Below are 23,594 nucleotides of genomic sequence, written 5' to 3' on the forward strand. Positions count from 1 at the left end.
TTTACAACCCAATTTTCCAATCTTTTAGTAACCAGGGCAATGAAACTGAAATTGTTCATTTTCTGTTTTAATAGACATTTCTGTTTTTTAAAACAAGTTGTTAGAACAAAATTTCTATATCTGTGAATCTGGAAACACAAGGCTAAATCTGACCTTTCAGTTATTATATTTTTGCAATTTTGGCCACAGGCCATTTATCCTATTTCATGTTTGCTGCTTTTTTTTTTTTTTTTTTTTTGAGATAAGGTCTCACTCTGTCACCCAGGCTGGAGACTGGAGTGTCATGGCACGATCAATCATAGCTCACTGCAGCTTTGAACTCCTGGTCTCAAGCAATCCTCCCACTTCAGCCTCCCAGGTAGCTAGGATTACAGGTGTGTACTACTATGCCTAGGTAAGTTTTCTATTTTTGGAGAGATGAGGTCTCACTATGTTGCCCAGGCTGATCTTGAACTCCTGGACTGAAGCAATTTTCCTGCCTTAGTCTCCAAAGCACTGGAATTACAGGTGTTAGCCACTGCACCCAGCCTTGTAGCTTCTGAAGAGTAGGAAGGAGAGCTTGTGAGTTAATATAAAATATTAAGATGTCAATATCATGAAATAAAGACATACTTTTCATACCAAGTCTTTATATAAACTACTTTTACACTTTTTCTTTCTTTACTTCTTTCAAAGTGTAATAAAAATGAAAACTAGAATAATCACTTTTAAATTTTTCTTAGTTCTAAGCTTCTATCCTGTTACTTTTCAGCAATGTGTTTGTTTGTGGTTGCTGTTGTAACTATAAAATCTTAACAATTATTTAACTTTCGCAGTAAACAGTTGCTCTATTTTCCAAAGATCACACTCTGACAATAAAAGTTAGGACATATCTATATGCATACCCATATTCAGAAAATAGATTAATCAACAAATACAAGTTTCCCAAATAACTAATTTTTAAAAAATCTCTATTTTTTTTCTATTTTTGTTAAGCCTTTTGTCTTTTCTTTTTGATATTAGGTGTTGACATGCCTTTGCCTGCACAGTTCCAATGATAAACACTCACTTTAATGATTTCTTGCCTTTCCTGGAAAGGAACGATGAATGATCTGAACCTATTGCTGTTCCTATGCTTGGTGGGAAAATCACAGTTCCTTCAATCTGTTTATTGAGTTTGCCTTCATGGTCAATACAGATGGCTGTAATCAAATCAATCTGGGGACAAGCCACATTGAATGCTAAAAGCCAGATATAAATAGTACAGCCTAAAGATGATGGAATCCATGCAACTGCCAGCCAATTACTATGCTTTAGAGAAATAAAAATGTTTTAATTAATTACAGGGATGAAAAAAATCTATATTAAAAAGAGTAAAACTGGAAATCTAATCAAGGGTATTAAAATCCCCAAAGAATTAGGCCTAAAGGAAGGATAAAAAGATGTACCAATGATTTCATACAGACCTACAGATACATCTAATGAATGGTTGCTAAATAGGACAAATGTAGCTCATTATCATTTTAGAAGGACGTAAATTATAGATAATTACAGGTAAACTATCATCCCAATGCTACATGTGATGTAGATGACATATTATGCCAGGCCTTTTGTTTTCTCTCACAACACTTATTGAATATCCACTAAGTTTAGAACATCACGGAAGTTCAGACTTGCAAATGAGAAAAAAACACAGAAAACACAGACCAAAGCCCATTATAATGAACTCCATGGAACATCTACATTTTTACTTGCAGTACAATTTTGTTTTGTTTACATATTTACAAACCACTTTCTCATTAACAGGGAACTAGAGACTAACAAAAAGGCTCATGCCCACCTGTTCCGGAGAATTTAAGCACGTAAAACATTGCATTAAAAATGCAGTAGGTGTAAGAGGTGGATAAAATGTATATAACTTCACTTTTGCTTATTCTTTCTATGGATCAGCCTTGGTCTGGTTTGGTGTAGAAATGCGAAGGTTTAGAGGTATACCTTGGCTGTGCAGTTTGGGTAGCAGTTTGAGGTACATGTAACGGCTAGAAAAAAATTTAAAAGTGCTATTTGGTGACTACACGTATTAGGTTTCAGAACTAATAGGCTATATTGATATATGTAAGAGGAGATTTATTATGGGAATTTGCTCACATGATTATGGAGGTTGAGAAGGCCCATAATGTGCCATCAGCAAGCTGGAGAACCAGGAAAGCTGGTGGTGTACTTCAGCCTAAGTCAAAATCTCTGAGAACCAGGAAGCCAATGGGGCAAGTCCTAGAGTCCAAAGGCCCAAGAACCAGGAACTGTGATGTCCAAGGGCAGGAGAAGATGGATGTCCCAGCTCAAGAAGACAGCAAATTAGCCCTTCCTTCACCTTTTCATTCTATCTGGGTTCTCAACAGATTAAGTGATGCCCAACCACATGGGTGAGGGCAGATCCTCTTTACTCAGTGTACTGATTCAAATACTAATCTCTTCCAGAAGGACCCACACAGACACAATGTTTACTAGCATTCTGGGATCTCTTGGCCCTGTCAAGTTGACATATAAAATTAACCATTACACCCGAGGGGAGGAAAAAAAGTTTTAACAAACTGATTTCTCTTATTAATACATGGGTAGAATTACCACTCACACAGTAAAGAAACGAAGAGCTGTTAAACAGAGGTTATGTATTATAACGCATTTAGTGTACCGTTTTAGAATATGGAAATGGAGTAAAAGGAAAAATCTGTGACCAAAGGAACTTTACCACTCGTTTGTTCATTCAAAATACATTTATGGTATTAAATGTACATAATAGGTTTACTCATTGACTGGTTCATTAAAAAACATCCCGTATATGCTATGAACCACGAGTGAGCCAAATAGACTTGGTTTCCCAAAGTCAGAAAAAGATGAACTCTTAGAAAAATATATACAAAAATGAAAAACATAACCATAAAATCAATAGGAAACAGCAAAATTCATAAACATAATTCTAGCTGTTAAATAATACTTGTATAAAAAAGTAAACAGTGTTACATAAAAAAGGCATAAAGCAACGATAAGTCATTGGAGAGATTGGGTCAAATGAGGTTAGTTTTTGAAAAGGTCAACCAGGAGATTGCATTTAAAAGCAGGGAGAGGATATAATTTGCTCAAATGAAGTGGGAATGGTGTATCAGGAAGGCCAAGCAATTCTAGGTGGGAGAAATGTGTACAGTAGAAGATTTTCTTAGCAGAAACACAGAAAACAGGTGTGGGAAATATCACCAGTTCTTAACTCGGCCTCAGTTTCTCTATCAAGAAGAGGGTCACAAAGTGTTTACAGATGGAGAGATTCTCTTTCCAATGGAGTAACAGTGCTGATTTAGTTCATATGAAGAGATTTTTTTACGTGCAAATCAGATTTTTTGGAATAAACAATGTGCAGTTATGTACATGACAAAATAATTGATTTACAGGGGAATTTTGCCACAGTGTTAAACAGTAAATTTTTTTATATATATTTAAAACAGGATGCTATTTACTATAATGTGCTTTATGCACTCTCCTCCCAGGAACACATGCATTACACAAAAGAATGTATCCATTTGCCTTTCAACAAAACAACAGTAGCATTACCATTTCATATTATTTAGCTACTAATGTTAAGAGGGCTCAATTAAAGGATATGTTTTCAGAGTTGAAAAACCTCTGATTCCCTTTGAAAATAGTCATCCAAGGTCAATAGAGATCATGTTATTCAGATGGTTAGACAAGAAATGAATGAGGGATTCAGATGACATTGTGCTTCAGTGATATGCTAGGCATATGAATTATTATAGTGGCTTGAAAGAAAAAATTTCATCTAAGACTCTTTGTAATTCCCCTTAATTCATGGGCTTTCCCAGTATCATCTATCAAATATTTCAAACAAAAAGAATCACAGTGTTAAGTAACATAAAGAATAAAATTTGGCAACACAGATTTGGCTTTTCCTCTCTTATGCAAGTATAAAGTTATGAATACAAACGAATTTAGTTTCCACTTGCTTTTCACCATTAATCAATAAAACACATTCTATGTAATCCAAAGCACACTGAAAATAGAGATGACATAATAGAGATGACATTAAAAGCTGACTATAAAACTGAATTTCAAAAGAACTTAAATCTAATGCCATGAGAGGTCCAGAAGATTAGTTATTATGTTCCTTAGGCTAATTGAGTTCAAATGTTGGCTTTGTGAAATGTGCACAAGGGCCATCTCATTATTAAGTAATCTTAGCGAATGCACACACTGGTCAGAATAGTCACATCTGAACAAAAGGCACATAATACTTATATGTGGCAATAAGGCAACCTCTAAGACAGTCATGTGATTAGAAATGTACATGATGGTACTGATGACCTAAAAAATCACATTTGTTACATAAGGAAGGCGTGTATATTATTGGAAGTCATGAATTTGACTTACAAATCTAAATTTATAAATCCGTCATAGATGAAATGCAAGTTTGGTCAGTTGATTGGCTATCTGTCCTAGATACTTACCTTTCTGTTTCAAGGAGAAAAACAGTCTATTCTAAATATTTTATTAGTCAACTCCCTATTTGAGGCTCTAGTGACCAATCAATCAATCAATCAAACATTTATCTATATCTGTCTACTTAAATATTTACTGAGGATGAACTATGCCCCAACACTGTTCTAAACTCTGGGGTTTCAGTAGTGAATCATCGAAGGTAACTGTACTCATCCTAGAGCGTTAGATAAATTAAAAAAAAAATCAAACAATAAATAATTTCAGTACTGATAAATTGTGTAAAGAAAAACAAGGCAAAGTAGAAGAACCTAGAGGCTATTTTATTTTATTTTTACTTATTTCAATAGTTTTGGGAAACGTGATGTTTGGTGACATGGATAAACTATTTAGTAGTGATTTCTGAGATTTTGGTGCACCAAGCAGTGTACACTCTGTCCAGTGTGTAGTCTTTTATCCCTTACCCCTTCTCAACCTTCCCCCCAAGTCCCAAATGCGATATCAAGAATTCATGATACTACATTTTTATGCCTTTGTGTCTTCATAGCTTAGCTCCTACTAATAAGTGTGAACATACAATGTTTGGTTTTCTATTCCTAAGCTACTTTACTTAGAATAATGGTCTCCAACTCCATCCAGGTTGCTGAGAATACCATTATTTAATTCCTTTTTATGGCTGAGCAGTATCCCATGCTGTGTGCATGTGTGTGTGCGTGTGTACATATATATATATATATATGTACACACGCACACACACACATATATATACATACACACACATATATATACGTACACACACACACACACACACACACACACACACACACACATATATATCATGGTTTTTTTTTTTTTCTTTTTTTTGAGACAGAGTCTTGCTTTGTCGCCAGGCGCCAGGCTGGAGTGTGGTGGCGCAATCTCAGCTCACTGCAACCCCTGCCTACCAGGTTCAAGCAATTCTCCTGCCTCAGCCTCCCAAGTAGCTGGGACTACAGGCACGCGCCACCATGCCCAGCTAATTTTTGTATCTTTTAGTAAAGACGGGGTTTCACCATGTTGGCCAAGATGGTCTCAATCTCTTGACCTCATGATCCGCCTGTCTTGGCCTCCCAAAGTGCTGGGATTACAGGCATGAGCCACCGCGTCTGGCCATATATCACATTTTCTTTATCCACTCATTGGTTGATGGGTATCTAGGCGGGCTCCATATTTTGTGATTGAGAATTGTGCTGCTATAAAGATGTGTGTGCAAGTGTCCTTTTCATATAATGACTTCTTTTTCTCTAAATAGATACCCAGTGGTGGGATTGCTGAATCAAATGGTCGTTCCACTTTCAGTTCTTTAAGGGGTCTCCATACTGTTTTCCATAGTGGTTGTACTAGTTTTCATTCCCACCCAGCAGTGTGAAAGTGTTCACTTTTCACCACATCCATGCCAACATCTATTATTTTTTGATTTTTAAAATTCTGACCATTCTTGTAGGAGACTTTTAAATAGAGGAGCCTGGGAGGACCCTTCTTAATTAGGTAATTTCCATTTGAGCAGAAGGTTCTCTTTCACTCTCTCTAATCTATTATATTTTCTTATAATTTATAATTGTGCACTCTTTGTACAGTGCTGATTCTTGGCTCTTGTCTCCCCATTCTACTGTTTTCCTTTACTAGCTTTTGCCTCTCAGAGAGTTAATTAGGAGGTGAAACTCATTTGTGACAATGTTGTTCCTGCTGACAGCTTTACAGAGTTTTGGTTGAAAAGAAGGGTGAAAATAATAGATAAAATGAGATATTCTTGGATTCTAATGATGGACTTTTTCTATGCCACCTTGAGCTCGTATATCAATATACAATTGAGAATTGATTGTCTGGCTTTCTGAGTTATCTCAGTCTATCACAGGCTCTGGGAATATGTCTGACACTGATCACTTATATTAAATATAACACATTAAATAAGTGGTAAGAAGTCATCTTTAAAGTCACCTGGTTCTATACTTCGTTTAAGACTTGAATCATCCAATAACTTCTCTGCCACACAATATTCACACTCCAGTAATGGAGAACTCATTTTGTTCTAAAGCAGTGAACTCCTTTAATGGAAACCTACATAAATGGTAAAATGTCCTCCGTTGTTGAACTGAAATCTATTTTTCTTTAACTTCCATTTCCATAACAGAAATTGAACTACACTTTGGGGGATGCTTCTACTTTCATAAAGCATTTTGACTACACACAAGAATTTGAACTCCAGGAGTTTTCTGGACCTATAATTTATTTTTGGAGGATATGGTGGGGGCAAGACAGGAAGAAAAGGAGGTCTTAGTATTGTGCTTCAATCCAGAAATTCCTGAGGTTCATCACCAACAGTTACTGGAGGGGTTGTTAATAAAGTAATTTTTAAATGTCCATTGTTATTGTTTCTTGTGTACTGCTCCCTCAGCAACCTCACAAGGCGCAGGTAGGGTAGGAGATGACTGAGAAGGCAGTAGAATTCAGCCATTTCTGGGTCTCTAGACCCAATATCATCAAATACTATTAAATTTCTGTTGTAACCCCTAGCAAAGACTTTACTAGGCAGGTTTTTCCATCACTGAAAAAGCTGAATATTTAGGAAGTGTTTTCTTGTGTGTCTCTCTACCTCCACCCCCATAACTTTTACCACTAAATCCTTTACTAGATAAGCAATACATACAGGTATTTGGAGCCCTTCATATAATCGAATGGGGGGATAGTTTCTGCTGATGGTTTTACACGATAGATGGTTTCTAGATTATCCATGTTTTTATCCACTGGATGCTGTCTAGCACATTAAAGACATTTAAAAACTCTTAAATAAATATGTGCTAACCTGGTTGAGAGAGACTGCCACTTCTGGTGATCTGGTCATTATTCTTATCCCAGTGCAGTATAATTTTATGAGCACTTTGTTAAAACTGCATTCTTTGCAAACCAGGTCAGTTAAATTTCCTATTTCATTTTCATATATCTAGTGTTCAAGCCAAATATCTTGTGATCTGTTCTTACACAGTTAATGTTCCTTTTTAATGTCAAGGAAGGATTGTATATTTATCTTTAGTAAATTTTACTCTAATGATTTTTATCCAGTGTTCTAGCCTCTGGAGACCATTCTGCATCTTGATTTTCTCATCAATCAGATAAGCTATTACTCCCCTCCCAGATTTGTAGCATCCACAAGTTTGGAAATACAATGTAATGATCCTCGTGGTCCCTGGCTCTGCCTTCTTTTAACTTTTGCAGTTAAGGTCAATTAAAATGCATGAATTCAAAATACTCTTTCCTTCAGGGATTATTTCTGCTTATTAGACTGAAGGTGGGGACAGAATGAATTTAGATAGCCAGAATCATTATATTTTAGCACAGGAAAAACTGTGTAATTGTGATTGTTGAATCCTTCAGGATTGCATCATTAATATTTCAAACAGCCTCTAATTTCCTCAGGTCTGTTTTCAAGGAGGAAATCCAGGTTTATATGTAAAAATGTAGCCATTACGCATATCTGACAAAAACTCGACAAGTAGGAACAAAAGCAATGTAGAACAAGGAAGATGGCTTGCCACTGGAATAGAGAAAGGGTGAATAATCTGGAGTCATACAAAAGTCCCAAGAGAGTAAGTGAAATTATCCCTGAGTCTTGAGTTGAAACTACAGATAAAAGTTTGCAGGAAAATAAATACAAAAAGGCAGTGAACAGGCAGTCCTGGAGAGCCTGGGCAAAGAAGAAGGTTATAATAAAAGAAAGACACTTTCTTGTCATTTTATGGGAAAATAGGAAGGAATAGGTGGAGAAGTTTGGGTGTGTTCCTGAGAGACAGGGGAAGGAGTTGGGTAGGGAGAGCTGCAGTGGAAAAAAGCCTGCTTTGTGATTCTTTCTGGAGCTTAGCTCAATTGAATGTCTTCTTGTTCTTGCAAGAATTGGCATGCTAATATAAGAGCTCAAAAACCAACAATTTCTAATGAGGCTTGCTACATCAAATGTGATCTAGCCCATCCTTTTTATTTAGCTGTAGTGGAAAAACCATTCTCCAAAGGTTAATTCTTGCTGGAGGTCACAGAACCAATTTATTTCAGAACTGAGACTAGAGAATCCATGTCTCTCAATCACTCGTTCAGTAGTCATTTTCTATGGAGGACTCCCTCAACTAATAGTTCAAACAGCACAGCCTAAAATAAACCTTGTTCTCTATCAACCTAATCTACCTTCTGCTGGCAGCTAATTAAATAAATGATTATAGGAACAAATGAATGATTGTGACTTGCTTAACTATATCTGGACCTGGAGGTAACTATTTGTTTTTACATTAGAATTTAAAAAACAGATTTAAAATAATATTACAATTCTATAGAAAGTATAGAGAACAATAATCCAAGCAATCACTACATAGCTCTATGAATTTGCTGCAGAGACTTAAGATATATTACAGATACATTTGAAGTACCCTATGTATTACTTTGTAATCTGTTTCTCATACTTAGTCTTTAAATGTGTTGATTATAATTTTCCATGAAGTTGATTGGTAAAGAAGTTGACAAGTGGCTTTATATTTTCAAAATAAAGGAAATACTGCAATGTAATATTTGATTATACTGAGTAGGGGCTGGTACATAAGTGTTCTTCAATTTCCATTTATGAATGGATTTGCTTCTAGGCTCTCTTTTCCATGTCATTATCATTAATCTATTTTTCTATTAATTCCATATCATCTTAATTACTTATAGTTTTATGATAAAATTTGATACCTGACAAAGCAAGTTCTCCCATATTTTCAAACTAATTTTGGTTTATTTTGGCTCCGTGTTTTTCCTCATTAATTTTAGTATATGCTTAAGTTCCATGAAAAACTTTGTTGAAATATGATAATGATTTTATACTGTAAATTGAGAGATGAATAACATCGCTATGATATTGAGTCAGGCCATTTTGGATATGGTCTAGGGTATCATTTACTTCAATTTTTATATCCTTCAAAACTGTTCTATACTTTTTTTCACAAATGTCTTACATATTTCATTAGGTTTATGTCTAGGTAATTTACAGATTTAGTGCTATTATGTAGGAAGAGTAGTATATATGTATAATATATGTACTATACATATAATATGGGTACTACATGTAACATGTTACATGTGTACTATATATAACATATGTCTATATAACATGTATACTGTATGTGATATATGAGTATATAGTACAGGTATTTGCAAGTGATATTTGTTTTCATGTATCAATCCTATATCTAGAAACTTTGGTAAACTCCCTAAAAGTTTGTAGTTACTTTTAGGTTTTCTATGGTTAAAACCTTATAAATCCCAAGTACTTTCAGTTTATGTTTTCTTTTTAAACTATTATGCCTTGTATTTCTTTTTCTTATCTTACTGCATTGGCCAGGTCACCGTTATATTTTGAATATGAGCAGCTATGTTTTACACAGATAATTCTTATCAATTTAAAAATTTATCTTCCATTTATTGTTTGTTAGTCTGGTTTATTTTTCAATTTTATGAGTGTGGAATTTTATCAAATATATCTCAAGCTCCTACTGAGATTATGTTATTTTTTTTTCCCTTCAGTCTGTTGCCATTAGTAGTTTTCCACATACTGAAACATTCTTGTATTTCTGTTAATTTTTATAGCTCTATAAATTCTGATATTATCAGCTGAAAGTCTTGCTTGCCACAGGATTTTAAAGGTTAAAATTCACTAAGTGTGAGTCTTGTCTTTAGGAATCAAGTCATGCATCTTAATGGATGTGTATGTGTACATATGTATACACATACACATTAATTTACATAAACACACATATATCTAGTCCACATAAATGCATAACTATACATGCATATAAAATTAAATAGAAATAATGGTGCTTATACTTTGCCCATTTTATTTCAGGACAATCACTGAAGTTTTCATTGTTGAATCCTAATAACCTTTTGTAATAGCCATATATTATAATTGGTGTAATGATGAGAACAAAATAAAGTGAAGCTCTACAGAAATTTAAATAAGCCTAAGCAGTACTACAAACAGCATTCATTTTGGCTAAACACTATGATGTCCTCTTAAGAACATTACTTAAAGATTTTCAAGCTCGTTTTCTCTTTAGTAATCACGAGTTTGGAGTGAAGTGGCAATGCAGGGAATAAAAAGAACTTACTATAAATGGTATTTGAAAATTCCTTATGTGGATCCACATAGTGTTGCTAGGGAACATGGTTTCCTAGCATTTGGAAAGCTAGAAAACCAAGTTACTTACCTCTTTTGGCCACAGAATTCTATATCATGGATCTGATTTAAGAGAGTTTGGAGATTATTTGGCTTCAAAATATTTGGATAACCATAAATTATGTTTTATGATCAACCTTCTCTTAAGAAATAATAATATGTGTTGAACTCACCCTCAAAAATAGGAAAATATACAATGTATTATCTTTCATTATTGGGATACCACATAATTGAAATGTCAGAATAGTAGTTAAAACGATAGTGAGGATTAATTTTACATGTCAGCTTAACTGGCCACAGGATGTCCTGACATTTGATCAAACATTTTGATGGGTGTTTCTGTGAGGGTATTTCTGAATGAGATTAATGTTTGAATTGGTAGGCTACTTAAGGCAGATTGTCCTCCCTAATATTTGTGACTCATCTAATCAGCTGAAGGCTTGATTAGAACAAAAGGCTGGCCCTCTTTCTATTGGGGAGGATTCTTCCTACTTGACTACCTTTGGATTAGGACATTAACTCTTTTCCTGCTCTCAGACTCAAGCTGAAACATTGACTCTTTCTGGGTCCCAGGCTTGCTTGCCTTAGGATAGGAACTACATCACTGGCCTTCTTGATTTTCAGGCCTTTATACTCAGGCTGGGACAAAACCATCAGCTACCCTGGGTCTCCAGCTTACCGAGTCACCCTACAGATCTTGGGAGTTGCATACCTTCATAATCATGTGAACCAATTCCTTGTAATAAATCTATCTACCTACCTACCTACTTGTCTATGCACATCCTATTGGTTTTATTTCTTTGAAGAATTCTGACTAATACAAATATAAACTCTGTAGCCAGATTGCTTAGGTTTGATTCACAGCTTTGTCACTTAGCAAGTTATTTAAAATCTCTATGCCTCATTTTCCTCATTTTAAAACAGGAAAGACAATTGTATGTGCCTAATGGAACTCTGTGAGAATTAAATGAGCTATTACATATAAGACACTTAGTAGGAAACTTGACCATAGTGAGTGTTCAATAAATGTTCGCTATTATTACTGTGCGGTTGCTGTTGTCATTCTTGTATTAGAAAATGTATCTTCAGGTGGAACTGTTACAATTTTCACCATTTATTATACTCTTAAAACTTTTTCAGCAAATAGAATTTACTCTTGCCAATATTAATCTAGAGATGGATAGCCTAGTGAGAAATTTACATTATCCTGCTAAATGGGTTTCCTATAACATTGCCAGAAATTCAGCAAGTTGAAAAAAATTTACAGAAAAAGAAAGAAACAAATGTAGACTCTGGGTGAGTGGGTGCATCCATGGAATTAAAGAGAAAGGGGGTACTGTTTAAATGGCAAGCTGGATATATATCTTAAGTGCATTTGTATCAAAAGAAGGACATATATATGAAGGTATATAATGTAATTTCTTCAGCTTCATAAAACCTTCTGGGTATGAAGAGAGATTGATGTCGCAAGTATCAACATAGAAGTAAACAGCATCAGAGTTCAGAATTGGAAGTGAAGAACAATTCTGTATGCAAATTGAAACCACCAGAGGGAACCTAGGTAGGTGGAATATAATTACCCAAACTGGAAAGTGCCCAGGAAGCTAGATTAATAATCTGTAGTTTTAACATGTGCCAGGCATTTTTGAATAGTTAAAAATGTTCAGAAACTTTTGATTATATTTTATAATTACAAAATATTTTGAAAGTACATTCAACGTACTAGTTGGAATCATACCAAAAATAAGAGCTGAGTGAGACGGAAAGAGAAATGTGGTACTTTTTATTGTTATATATATTTCATCTTTTTATAGTATTGAGGAGGCTTATATTTAAATAGAATGACAAAAATGAATGATTCCCTCTTGATGGGTGCAAAATCTTAGAGCATTATTTTTCTCTCAAAGCAAACTACACTATTTAATTCCCCATTACAAGAAAAAATAAAAAAAGTATGATAATGAGTTTTATTAGAGAGTATACTAGAAGCATTTGGAGGAATTTTAGAAAATGATTTTCACAATAGCATTGAAATAAATCTTAGGAGTGATTTCTACAGTTTCTAGGCAGAAGGCTATCTAGGTTAAAAGAGTCATTTATTCAGCCATTAGATCTGCCCTTCTGTAATAGCTGCACATTTTTGCACAAAAGGCTGTTAGGGCCAGCAACCAGGAGTCATGATTTTAAAAGAAATGATGTCAGAAAGGCATCGGCAACATTTAGGGACTTACAAGTAGCGGACAAAATTGTTCTTTTCATTTTATAGTATGAAAGTGTTCACATAATATTATCTGCCATCCTTGAATGGTGAGGTGGGAACAAGAAGACCTATACAGTATCTGCATAGGAAGTAGTGAAATAAATGTTTACTTGTTTCAAACAGTCTCTTTTTAGAAGAACAGTGTGTTCCAGTGTATTCCTTACACTTACAGAGGGAACTGTAAGTCTGCTTGTCTGACTTTTCATGAAAAGCTCTTCCAAAACGATGACATAGATCAAGTATATAATCCTAAAACCTGTGCCAAGCAGCCTTCTATCTTATATTAGCACCGAGTTAACTAACATTATAAAATAGACAGAAGAATAAAGATTAACCCAATGAATCAATGGGTTGGTAAATATTTTTACCACAAACAAGTCAAGGATAAGGTTATTTATGACCCTCTATATAAGACCATCTTTCTCATCCATGACATGGAGCTGGTATAGAATATTGGCTTTGTGTTAAGAGGGAAATTTATAGCACCAAATACCCACATCAGAAAGCTAGAAAGATCTCAAATCGACACCCTAACATTACAATTCAAAGAGCTAGAGAAGCAAGAGCAAACTAATCCAAAAGCTAGCTGAAGACAAGAAATAACTAAGATCAGAGCATAATTGAAGGACATAGAGACATGAAAAACTCTCCAAAAAAATCAATGAATCCAGGAGATAGATTTTTTTTAATTAACAAAATAGACTACTAGTTAGACTAATAGGGAAGAAAAAGGGGAAGAATCAAGTAGACCCAATAAAAAATGATAAAGGGATATCACCACTGATCCCACAGAAATACAAACAACTATCAGAGAATACTATAAACAACTCTACACAAATAAACTAGAAAATCTAGAAGAAATGAATAAATTATTGGACGCATACACCCTCCCAAGACAAAATCAGGAAGAAATCGTATCCCTGGATAGACAAATAACAAGTCTGAAATTGAGGCAGTAATTAATAGCCTACCAACCAAAAAAGGCCCAGGCCCAGACGGATTCACAGCTGAATTCTACCAGAGTTACAAAGAAGAGCTGGTACCATGCCTTCTAAAACTACTTCAAAAAACTGAAAAGGAGGGACTCCTCCCTAATTAATTTTATGAAGCCAGCATCATCCTCATACCAAAACTGGACAGAGACATACACACACACACACAAAAAAATCAGATTAATATTCCTGATGAACAAGGATGCAAAAATCCTTGGTAAAATACTGGCAAACCAAATCCAGCAGCACAACAAAAATCCTATCTACCATGATCAAGTTAGCTTCATCCCTGGGATGCAAAACTGGTTTAACATACACAAATCAGTAAACATAATCCACCACATAAACAGAACCAATGACAAAGGCCTTTGATAAAATTCAACATCCCTTCATGTCAAAAACTCTCAATAACCTAGGCATTGATGGAATATATCTCAAAATAATAAGAGGCATTTATGACAAACCCACAGCCAATGTCATATTGAATGGGAAAAAGCTGGAAACATTCCCTTTGAAAACTGGTACAAGAGAAGGATGTCCTTTCTCACCACTCCTATTCAACATAATATTGGAAGTTCTGGCCAGGGCAATCAGGCAAGAGAAAGAAATACAGGATATTCAAATAGGAAGAGAAGAAGTTGAATTGTCTCTGTTTGCAGACAATATGATTCTATATTTATAAAACTGAAATTCCTTAAGCTGAGAAGCAACTTTAGCAAAGACTCAAGATACAATATGATACAACATCAATGTGCAAAAAATCACAAGTATTCTGATACACCAACAGTAGACAAGCAGAGAGTTCATGAATGAACTCTCATTCACAATTGCTACAAAGAAAACAAAACACCTAGTAATACAGCTAACAAGGGATGTGAAGGACCTCTTCAAGGAGAACTACAATCCTCTGCTCAAGGAAATAAGAGGGGACACAAACGAAAGAATATTCCATCCTCATGATTAGGAAGAATCAATACTGTGAAATGGCCATACTGCCCAAAGTAATTTATAGATTCAATGCTATTCCCATCAAACTACTATCTACATTCTTCACAGAATTAGAAAAAACTACTTTAAATTTCATATGGAATCAAAGAAGACCCCATATATCTATGACAATCCTAACCAAAAAGAACAAAGCTGAAGTCATCATACTACCTGACTTTGAACTATACTACAAGGCTACAGTAACCAAAACAGCATGGTACTGGTACCAAGAGGCACATAGACAAATGGAACAGAACAGAGACCCCAGAAATAACACATCTACAACTATCTGATCTTTGACAACTCTGACATAAACAAGCAATGGGGAAAGGATCTTCTGTTCAATAAATGGTGGTGGGAAGACTGGCTAGCCTTATGAAGAAAACTGAAACTGGACCCCTTCCTTACAACTTCTATAAAAATTAACTCAAAATGGATTAAAGACTTAAATGTAAAATCCAAAACCATAAAAACCCTAGAAGAAAATCTAGGCAATACCATTCAGGACATAGGCATGGGCAAAGACTTGATGACGAGACGCCAAAAGCAATTACGACAAAAACAAAAACTGACAAATAGAATCAGATTAAACTAAAAAACTTCTGAACAGCAAAAGAAACTATCATCAGAGCTAACAGGCAACTTACAAAATGGGAGAAAATTTTTACAATCTACATATCTGACAAAGGTATAATATCCAAAATCTACAAGGAACATAAACAAATTTACAAGAAATAAACAACCCATCAAAAAGTGGGCAAAGGATATAAACAGACAGTTCTCAAAAGAAAACATTTACATAGCCAAGAAACATATGAAAAAAAGCTCAACATCACTGATCATTAGAGAAATGAAAATCAAAACCACAATGAGACACCTTCTCACACCATTCAGAATGGTGATTATTAAAAAGCCACGAAACAACAGATGCTAGAGAGGATGTGGAGAAATAGGAATGCTTTTATGCTGTTGGTGGGATTGTAAATGAGTTTAACCATTGTGGAAGACAGTATGGTGATCCCTCAAAGATTTAGAAGCAGAAATACCATTTGCCTCAGAAATCCCATTACTATGTATATACCCAAAGGAATATAAATCATTATACTATAAAGACACATGTATATGTATGTTTATTGCAGCACTATTTATAATAGCTAAGTCATGTAACCAACCTAAATGCCCATCAATGATAGACTGTTTAAAGAAAATGTAGTACATATACACCATGGAATACTACGCAGCCATAAAATGGAATGAGACCATGTGCTTTGCAGGGACATGAATGAAGCTGGAAGCCATCATCCTCAGCAAACTAACACAGGAACAGAAAACCAAACACCTCATGTTCTCACTCATAAGTAGGAGCTGAACAAAGAGAACACAGAGACAGAGGGAGAGGAACAACACATACCAGGGCCTGCTGTGGGGTGGAGAGCATGGGGAGTGAACTTAGAGGATAGGTCAATGACACACATATATTCATGTAACAAACCTGCACACTCTGTACATAGATTCTGAAACTTAAGTAAAAAAAAAAAAAAGAAAGAAAAATTAGTACAAAAGATATGCCTCATACTGGAACAAAACAAACAAAAACAAAAACAAAAAACAAAAAAAATTTGCTTTGTATCTCCACTTGCCTGCATCTACTTTTATCTCTTCATGTCTTGCTATTCCTTGCTATGAGCATCCTATGATTCAGTCATATCAAATGATTTTCCATGCTCTGAAAGCACCCAACTTTCGCCTTTTATATTTGCCTTTCAGTGATTTGGTTTGGCTGGGTTCCCATCCAAATCTCATCTTGAACTGTAGCTCCCATAATTCCCACAAGTTGTGGGAGAGACCCAGTGGGAGATAAGTGAATCATAGAGGAAGTTTCCTTCATACTGTTCTCGTGGTAGTGAATAAGTCTCATGAGATCTGATGGTTTTATAAGGGGTTTCCCTTTTTGCTTGGTTCTCATTCTCTCTTGCTTGCCACCATGCAAGACGTGCTTTTGCCCTCTGCCATGATTGTGAGGCCTCCCCAGTCATGTGGAACTGAGTCCATTAAACCCTTTTTTCTTTATAAATTACCCAGTCTTGGGTATGTCTTTATCAGTAGTGTGAGAATGGACTAATACACTCAGCTTGAGCTGCTCTTCCTTTATATTACCTTCTAAAAAGTTTCTACTTATCCTGTAAAATTCAACTCAAGAGTCAGCCTACTAATATATCCTCTACTGACTTCTGGACAGAGTTGTATGTCTACTCTATTATGCTTCATTTGAGTTCTACCTATTTCTGTTACACTAAGTGTCACTGACCTGTGATTATTTATTCACTTTCATTACAATGGAGCTCAAGTGAAAAATACTTAATATCTATGAGTAATTAATTTCTGCATGACATTCATGTAGCCATATTTATTTTATATCTATCATTTTACTATCAAGAGTTAAAATTAATGGTCAGTGATTTTCATTTCTCGCAATTTTACTTCCTTAGCCAGCACAGGTTCCTGGCATTATTTCTTCTCTACCCAAACAGAGGCTCAATTCCAGTAATGACTGGAATGCTTTTCATGCATGAGGAATACTGAAGAGAGCTCTTTCTTATTTTCATGTTTTATTTAAACATGTCATTTGCTTTATGTTTTAACATGTAATGACTCTCACTTGCCTTATTTGTCACATTTGGACTAAATAATCATTTCAGTTTTTTCAGCTAGAAGTTAATGCTTATGGCTGGTTATTGAACTGAAAGCGAATTCAATGTATAGGACGAGTAAGATGGGACAGAGAATAAGGGAACTCTGAAGAAAGTGAGCTATCGACTGTCCCTACAAAAGTAGGATCAATGTATAGGTAAGAGGTAGGAAGGAATGCTAAGAAGAGCAGACTATACAGGCAGTGAACTGAGACTCAAGTGATTTAAATTCTCATCTTGCTTTGCTTTCAGCTTCTTGTATAATCTTTTTTTTTCTTCTTTGAGCCTCATTTTCCTCATCTGTTATATGAGGGAATGTACTTAAGTCTTTTGTAAAGCACCAGTTTGATTTTGCAACATCCAAAACAATTGTATTAGTATTTGCTTAAATAAAAAATTAAACTAGTGTTTTTAACTTTATACCATTCCCACAATAATCATAAGCAATAATATCTATATAATAACCAAGTTGATAAGCTATTTATATATTTTTGTGTGTATATTAATTACATGGACATTAATTTTTAAAGTCCATCCTATACACCTAAAATAACAATAGCTGACATTTATTTAAATTTTGCTGTGTGCCATGTGCTGTTCTAAGCTATTTATTTGTATTTACTCATATAATCTTTACAACATCCATTTTAATACTAATTTTACAGGCGGGAAATTATGGTATAGAGAGGTTAAGTGCTTATAAAAAGTCAGCTGGGTGTGATGGCTCATGCCTGTAATCCCAGCACTTTGGGAGGCCAAGGCTGGCGGATCACAAGGTCAAGAGATTGAGATCATCCCAGCCAACATAGTGAAACGCCACCTCTAGTAAAAATACAAATATTAGCAATTTTACTTCCTGGTGGTGCATACCTGTAGTCCCAGCTACTCGGGAGGCTGAGGCAGGAGGATCGCTTGAACCTAGGAATCGGAGGTTGCAGTGAGCAGAGACCGCACCACTGCACTCCTGCCTGGTGACACAGCAAGACTCCATTTCAAAAAAAAAAAAAAAAGCGTTTATAAAAAGTCATGCAGCTTGTTAGTGGCAGAGTCAAGACTCAAACTCAGGCAGTTTATAGTCACACTTGGGAACAATAAACTAGAAGACATCTAGGGTCCTTTCCAGCACCATGCCCCTCTGATTTTGCTTTTTCTCTGGAGCACACTTCTGAGTTCCTAAGAGTGTGCTTTTATTTCTACTCAGCTTAATAAGGTTCTCTCAAATAGAGTCTATGTTAGACTGCATTTGATTTTTAGCCTTTTCACTGCCTTTTATCTCCTCACAGTTACATAAAATTGTTCACTTAGCTAGTTATGCACAATGCAGAAGTCAAATTTTATTGCAGTCCTGGAAACCATTTTATCTAAAGTACTATAAAAAAACACTCATTCTCGACTATGAAGAGGCTGTATAAAGTTACCTCTTTCTAAGAGAGTCAGTCTGCCCTTGATATTTAATAATTTATTAACCATCATTTTTTTTTCTCAAAAGAAATAGCATGCACAGAAATTTAGAGTTCAAAGAAGCACAGCTGTTAGGTGGTCCCAACACCAAATATTGAAGTGTCCCTGCCTAGACTCCCTGAATGTTGGTCACTTCCCTTTTGGAGAAGAGTCTTTAGAAAGTGAAACTACTATCTCTATTACTGGATGTTCCATTCATTGGTAAATGTACCTCATTCTCTTTCTGAAATCACATATGCCATATATATACAGTCATGTACCACATGACATTTCAGTCAATGATGGATAGTATATACGATGGTGGTCCCATAAGATTATAATGAAGCATATAGGGGTCTTCAAAAAATTGTGAAAATGCATATTATGAAAAACTCTGAATGAATTTCCAAAATTTTTTACACAAAATTAACTTGTACTAACTTGTTATAATATGTCTGAACAGGATCTAGCTTGAGACTCTAGGAAAGATGAGATATCAGTTTGAAAACAGCCCCTATCATAGCAACACGAATCCTACTAAAATTGAAGCAAGAACAAACATCAAATTTACACCGAAGCTTAGATGGGAGACTGGTGAAATCATTGATGCCTTATGAAGAGTTTATGGGGATAATGCCCCAAAGAAATTGGCAGTTTATAAATGGATATCTCATTTTAAAAAGAAGTGAGACAATGTTGAAGATAGTGTGTGCAGTGGCAGACCTCTCACCTCAATTTGCAAGGAAGAAAATTCATTTTGTCCATGCTCCAACTGAAGCGGATCAGTGATTAACAGCAGAAACAACAGCCAATAGAATAGACCTCTAAAACACAATTCTGACTGAAAAATTAAAGTTGAACAAACTATACACTCAATGGTTGCTAAAATTGTTATGCTCAGATCAGCTGAAGACAAATAGAAATTTTAAATAAGTGGGATCAAGACTTTGAAGCATTTCTTCAAGGAAATGTCAAAGGAGATGGAACATGGCTTGATCAGTATGATCCTAAAGACAAAGCATAATCAATGCAATGGCTACCAAGAGGTGGCAGTGGTCCAGTCAAAGCAAAAGTGGACCAGTATATTAGTCTGTTTTCATATCACTATAAAAAAACTGCCCAAGACTGGGTAATTTATAAAGGAAGCAGGTTTAATTGACTCACAATTCAGCATGGCTGGAAGGCCTCAGGAAATTTACAATCAGAGCAGAAAGTGAAGAGGAAGCAACGCAACTTCTTCGCAAGGCAGCATGAAGGAGAAATGCTGAGTGAAGTGGGGGAAGAGCCCCTTATTAAACCATCAAATCTCATGAGAACTCATTCACTATAACGAGAACAGCATGAGGGAAATTGCTCCCATGATTCCATTACCTCTACCTGGTCTCTCCCATGATACATGGGGGTTATGCGGATTACAATTCAAGATGAGATTTGGGTAAGAACAGAAAGCCTAACCATATCAACCAATCAAGAGCAAATGTCATGGCAACAGGTTTTTGGGATACTCAAGGCATTTTCCTGTTGACTTTTTAGAGGGCCAAAGAATGACTATATCTACTTATTATGAGAGTGTATTGAGAAAGCTAGCCAAAGAATTAGCAGACAAATGCCCAGCAAAGCTTCATCAGAGAGTCTTCCTCCACCACAATGCTCCAGCACACTCCTCTCATCAAACAAGGACAATTTTGTGAGAGTTTCAATCAGAAATCATTAGGCATCCACCTTGCCATCCTAATTTCACTCCTTCTTACTTCTCTGTTTTCTAATCTTAAAAATAATTTAAGGACACCCATTTTTCTTCAGTTAATAATGTAAAAAAGACTACATTGACATTGTTAAAGTCCCAGTACAGGACTTGAGGGATGAACTAAATGTCCGATATCATTACGTAAAGTGTCTTGAACTTAATGGAGCTTATGTTGACAAAGTTTATATACTTCTTAATTTTATATTTTAATGCTGTTTTTTTTTTTACAACCTTTTTGAAGTTCCCTTGTTTAAAGAGACCTAATTTATGGCACGTGATAGTAGCATTGCAGATCAAGTAGAGAAAATGATTGATATGCAATAATTGTGCTGAGACAATTTTCCATATGAAACATATAAAATATAAAGTTCAAAAACACTATATGAATATCTATAAAGTATATGTATATAAACCTAGATTATTTATAAATATATAAATTATATATTGCATATATATTGCATATATTATATATTGCACATATTATAGATATTATATTTAAAATCTAGGTTTGTATACATATACTCTATGATGCTCATACAATAATGAAATTGCCTGCTGATGTATTTCTCAGGGCATATCCCCATTTTGTTTTTTGAGACAGAGTTTCACTCTTGTCTCCCAGGCTAGAGTGCAATGGGGCTATCTCAGCTCACTGCAACCTCCACCTCCCAGGTTTAAGTGATTCTCCTGCCTCAGCCTCCCAAGTAGCTGGGATTACAGGCGCCTGCCATCATGTGCCCAGCTAATTTTTGTATTTTTAGTAAAGACTAGGTTTCACCACGTTGGCCAGGCTGGTGTCAAACTCCTGACCTCTGGCGATCCACCTGCCTTGGCCTCCCAAAGTGCTGGGATTACAGGCATGAGCCACCACACCTGGCCGACATGTCCCCATTATTAAGCAATGCATGGAATTCTCTGTGTGCAGAGGGTATGTGTATATGTATCCCCGATATATATATGCCATTCATTGCTCTTAGCTTGTTATTTTCAAGCAAATAAAAGTCAGTTTTCTTTTTCCAAAAGTTGTATATATTTATATAATAATATTCATTTTAACAAAATTAATATATTTTTATAGAAGGTAATTTAGAAAAGTATTAAAATGAATACAAATCATCCATAATCCCAGGGATCAGCATTGTTGCTAATAGTTTTATATTTTCTTCTCTTAATGTGAACATACATGCATGTAGTAGTATTCTGCATATAAAGTATCTATTTTTAAACTAACTTGGGATTATTTTTGTGCTCCCATTTTCTGTGTGTGGTGAGACTCCTCCTAATAGTCTACTACATACAGAAGAATCAATTTTTAATATTTTTTTGGGAAAATGAAGAACATCATAAAGGGCTCCTACTTCCAGACAAAATGAGGTAGCAGAGACTAAATGTGCACACCTTCCTAAAATGAAAAGTGAAAGTATATAAAATGATAATTTATAAGACACTGGAAACCAGGAAATGAAGGACCAAAATCTCTGAGAAACAGCAAACAAGTTGAGTCATATAATTAACCCAGTTTATTGTCTTGAGAGAGTCTCTAGGCTGTGGTGCAGGAGGAGGGGACCCAGGTAGAGTGGTGGACTCCCTGAGTTGAGGAGATGAACTTGACAGTCTGAGAAGACAAAAGTGAATAGAGTTGTCAAGATAGTGTCTAATGGAGTGAGCAAAACATCGAGTATCCATAGAGGAACTCCCTCAAATATTCAGTGCATGCATGTGAGGAAACAACCCAATAGTGGGGAGAAAACATCTAAAAGAATTAGTGGCAAGAGTGCCCAGTGCCCACACAGGACCAGGAACAGTACCTGCTCCCGTCAGTCAGATTGGAATTAGGTGGAGTACATAGAAGGATCTTGTCTCAGTAGTAGGAAATAATCGGCCTTAGATTTAGTATGGCTGTGTTCTGCCTAACATAGTTAAAAAGACCCCAAAATATAACAATGTTTCTAAGTAAGTCAATTTTATTTAAAAAAAAAAAACCTCAAAAATATTTATGGAAATACAAAAATATGTCCAACATCAAACATGGTAAAATTTATCATGTCTGGTATTTGATCAAAAATTACAAGCATGAAAACAAGTAGGAAATATGACCCAATGAAGAGATATAATAAATTGACCCAGAACTGACAGATGTTAAAATTGGCATATGAGAACTTTAAAATATCGAAACATGTATCAAAACTGGATTACATATTTTAAAAAGATAAGTATAGACCTGGAGATATATAAAAAGACTGAAAGAAAACTCCTGGAGATAAAAATTTAGTCTAAGATGAGAAATACACTGGCTAGAATAAAAAGTAAATTTAGCAATGCAAAAGAAAACATACTAATGTAAACTTGAAAACATGACAACTGAAAACATCTAAAATAAAACACAGAAAAAATAAAATCCACAGAAAAATGAATAGAGCCTCAGTGAACTGTGGAGCAACTTCAGGTGGCCTAATATATGTGTAATTGGAATAAATGAAAAAAGGTTTGGGTTATGGGGACAGAAAAAAAATATTTGAAGATATGATAGCTGAAATTGGATTCCGATCCAAGATGGCCGTTTAGGAACAGCTCAGGATTGCAGCTCCCAGTGAAAGCGCAGAGGGTGAGTGGACGCCGTGTTTTTATTGCCCACAGACTAGGAAATTCCCGGGCAGAGGTGCTCCACGGTCACCAGCGCGGCTGTTTCGGCCAGCGCCGGCCAGCGCCGCTGCTTAGCCCCGCGCCGCGGCTTTGCCCCGCGCGGCTGCTTTGTCGGCGC

The 23,594-nt window shown here is 35.5% G+C and overlaps 1 protein-coding gene across 16 annotated transcripts in view; it reads right to left on the reverse strand.

Moving 5' to 3' along the window:
- Positions 1–23,594, reverse strand: part of ANKS1B (ankyrin repeat and sterile alpha motif domain containing 1B) — a 1,267,908-nt gene that overhangs the window by 587,979 nt on the left and 656,335 nt on the right. The gene's annotated exons all lie outside the window — the stretch shown is intronic.

This window comes from Cebus imitator, unplaced genomic scaffold, assembly GCF_001604975.1.
Source record: "Cebus imitator isolate Cc_AM_T3 unplaced genomic scaffold, Cebus_imitator-1.0 Scaffold18, whole genome shotgun sequence".
NCBI classification, from domain to species: Eukaryota; Metazoa; Chordata; class Mammalia; order Primates; family Cebidae; genus Cebus; species Cebus imitator.